Raw genomic sequence first — 3,387 nt, forward strand, 5'->3', positions numbered from 1 at the left:
ATTCATGGTGTGCATTGATGTACATATTCCCCTCCAGTCTGGAGAGGAGAGAGACTGGACACACTCTATATGCTGGACTGCTGAGACGCCTGGCTTCACTTTGTGAGGAGATTTGCCCTGTGCCCCAAACCCCTTCCAGTATTAGCCCCGATGCCTGAGAACCTAAAACTGGTCGCCCTGGAGACCTCTGCTCTCCACACACACAGGGAACTAAGTTGGTCACCTGCACTTAGGAAACCATCTAAGCTAAGCTCATTATCCTCACAGGGTGAGGGGGTGGTCAGGGGTACCGTATATCCCACTGCACTGCATTGAGGGCTCAAATTGGCTGAAGTCGAGTTCTGGAGCCACCCCTACTTGTGCCCCACATGGGCCGGTCACTGTTGAGTCCTTTCTCAAAAAAGACTGCAACTGTTTACTTCCCAGGTCATCATGGGTCTGCTAGGTTCAGTGATGGCACGTTCCTATCTGTATCCAGTGGAAGTTGTATCTGGCAGAGGGGCAGCCTGTAGTGTTGGGCCACTCTTGCCCACAGCCATTTTAGAGAATCTGTGAGACCAGCTTTCATTAACTTTAGCCGGGTACACCTGGCCTGATGCACTGCCTATGGGGGTGGGCTTGCTCCTGACCCCATGAGGAGCCCTGTCAGTGAGGCTTCCTGGGTAGACTCAGCAGGAGGGGCCCTTCCCAGTCCTCTCCTCCCCCTGTCTTGGCATCAGTTGTTTTCTATGAAAACAGTGGGTTGGTTTTGTGCAGGGTCTTGGGTTAGAACCACAATGGATTTGAGGAGTTTTTCTTTTGATTTTGTATATTTTGTACATTAATAATAAACAGTGGAAAGAGAAGCAGCTCATTTAACCCCTGGTGTGTTTGAGTTCTTTTAATAAGAGCAAAGCTAGGGCTGTAGAGCCTGCTAGTAAGAGCAGTTGTGGAGAGGTGGGGTACAATTCCCAGTACTCATGTGATAAGGACATTGTGTGCTGGCTAGTTTTATGTCACCTTGACAACCTAGAGTCACCAGAGGGAAGCCTTAATTGAGTAAATACTTCTGTGAGATCGATCTGTAGGGCGTTTTCTAAACCAGGGATTGCCAGACCATTGGTGGTGCCATCCCTGGGCTGGCAGTCCTGGGTTCTATCATACACATAAAATCTAAAAGTAAAAGAGGATGGCTGGATAGTAGTGGTGCATGCCTTTAATCCTAGTACTTGGGAGGCAGAGGCAGGCAGATTTCTGAGTTCAAGGCTAGCCTGGTCTACAGAGTGAGTTCCAGGACAGCCAGGGCTATACAGAGAAACCCTGACTTGAAAAACAAAAAAGCTGGCCAGTATTGGCTCCTCCAAGCCTGAGCTCCACATCCGGGAAACAATGTTAGGGTGCAGGAGTGGCATTCCTTTCTAATCCCAACACACAGGAAGCAGAAACAGGCAGATCTGAGTTCCAGGCCATCCTGGTCTTCATATCAAATCAGCCAGGGATTCATAGTGAGAACTTGTCTCAAACAAAAAAAGTTCTCCAAGATAGATGTCTAGCTTATGAAGCAGGACTCGAAAGGAGGCAGAAGGCCCACTTTGGGAATACAGAGGAGGAGAAACTAGGATGGAAGCAGCTAGGGGATGATGGGCCTGATTGCTTGATGTTCACCAGAACCATCTAAGGGGTTTGCAGGTGTCTTGACTGTTTGTTATTCCTAATACTGGCCACATGGAGGCAGCAACCTCCTAGCCTTCACAAACACACTGGCCCACCCTGTGGGAGGCCAACCTGCCTGTGGTAACAACTTTCCTTGTACTTCTTCAAGGCCCCATTACTTCAACTTTTTTCTTGTCTCCAACAAGCACAAGACCCTTTCAAGAAAGCTCAATGTTTTCCCTACATTTTAACGTTTAAAGTCAAGAGCCTGGAAGGATGGCTCAGCAGAGTTGAGTGCCTGCTTCTCTTTCACAGGACTAGATTCAGTTCTCAGCACCCATATTAGACGGCTCACAATTGCCTTGAACTCCAGCTCTAGAGAATCCTAAGCTCTCTTTGGCTTTTGCACCTTCCTCCCATGTGTGTACTCACATACAGACACATAAATAAAATTGAGAAATTTTTAAGTTAAAAAAGCTGGGTATGGCCACACACAACTGTAAACACCAGAACTGTAGAGTTAGACACACACACACACACACAATTGATTTTTTTTTTCTTTCTTTCCAATCAGAAGGACAGGCTGAGCACATGTAACTCTACCCTATCTTTCCACCGTCCTGGATCTAGCTCTGTAGACCAGGCCTGAATGTGGTGGTTTCTTAACCAAGTCATGATCCTGTCTTTCTCCATTCCTCTCATCTGTGCTTCCTCACTGTCTCACTTTGCCCTGGGTCTAGCAGCACACCCTTTTGATATATGATGCATATCTGTGTTTGTCAATTGTTGATGCCACCTGGGAGATAAGCCCATGGGTGTTCTCTGTGGGAGATTATTTTATATTAACGGAGATGGGAAGGCAGCTGACCCACCAGGCTGTAGCATTCCTTAAGCACACACAGAGCTACCTGAGCAGATCAACCCAGCTGAGCACTAGCTTGCATTCTTTCCTCATTGGTTGGATAGACATGATGTAACCCAACCGCTTCCAGCTCCAAATGCCTGGATCTCCTCGCCGTGACCATAGTTGCGGCTATAATCTAAGTAAGCCCCTTTCCCTTTAACGTGTTTTTATCACAGCAACCGAAACCAAGACGCCACATCTTGCTTTCCTAGGAACTCTACCCAAATGCTCCACAGCCCACCCTCAACTTTGAATCTTCCTCATTCCTTCCTGCTCCTTCCTGCTCCTAGCTGGATGGTCCAAGGTTTAAACAAACAACAAACTAGGGCATTGGCTGCTGGTTTTCCAGAGGACCTGGGTTGAGCCCCAGCACCCATATAGTGGCTCACAATGGTCTTTAGCTCCAACTCCGGTTCCAGGGGATCCACGTTCTGGTCTCTATGGGCACCTAATTGGTGCAGAGCCATGCATGTAGGTAAAACACATATACATGATAAAATTTTAAAAATGTGGGGTGGGTTTTGTTTCGAGACAGGATTTTTCTGTGTAGCTCTGGCTGTCCTTGAACTCAGAAATCCACCTGCCTCTGCCTCCCCAGTGCTGGAATTAAAGGTGTTTGCCACCATCGCCCGGCTGGGGTTCTGTTATCTGTTTGTTTGCTTATTAAGACAGGATCTCAGCCAGGCAGTGGTGGCACACGCCTTTAATCCCAGCACTTGGGAGGCAGAGGCAGGTGGATTTCTGAGTTCGAGGCCAGCCTGGTCTACGGAGTGAGTTCCAGGACAGCCAGAGCTATACAGAGAAACCTTGTCTCGAAAAACCAAAAAGAAAAAAAAAGAGAGAGAGAGAGA

General features: G+C 47.8%; 1 protein-coding gene and 1 long non-coding RNA gene across 4 annotated transcripts in view; both read left to right on the forward strand.

Moving 5' to 3' along the window:
• Nucleotides 1-3,387, forward strand: part of LOC116074627 (H-2 class I histocompatibility antigen, D-37 alpha chain-like) — a 714,163-nt gene that overhangs the window by 582,729 nt on the left and 128,047 nt on the right. The window lies entirely within an intron of this gene.
• The window catches only part of LOC116074674, a 12,207-nt gene continuing 8,826 nt past the window's right edge, over nt 7-3,387 (forward strand). Inside the window, exon 1 of the long non-coding RNA XR_004112241.1 lies at nt 7-426. This is a non-coding gene — a long non-coding RNA (uncharacterized LOC116074674). The remainder of the gene's footprint in view (nt 427-3,387) is intronic.

The sequence above is a fragment of the Mastomys coucha genome, unplaced genomic scaffold, assembly GCF_008632895.1.
Source record: "Mastomys coucha isolate ucsf_1 unplaced genomic scaffold, UCSF_Mcou_1 pScaffold3, whole genome shotgun sequence".
Lineage (NCBI taxonomy): Eukaryota > Metazoa > Chordata > Mammalia > Rodentia > Muridae > Mastomys > Mastomys coucha.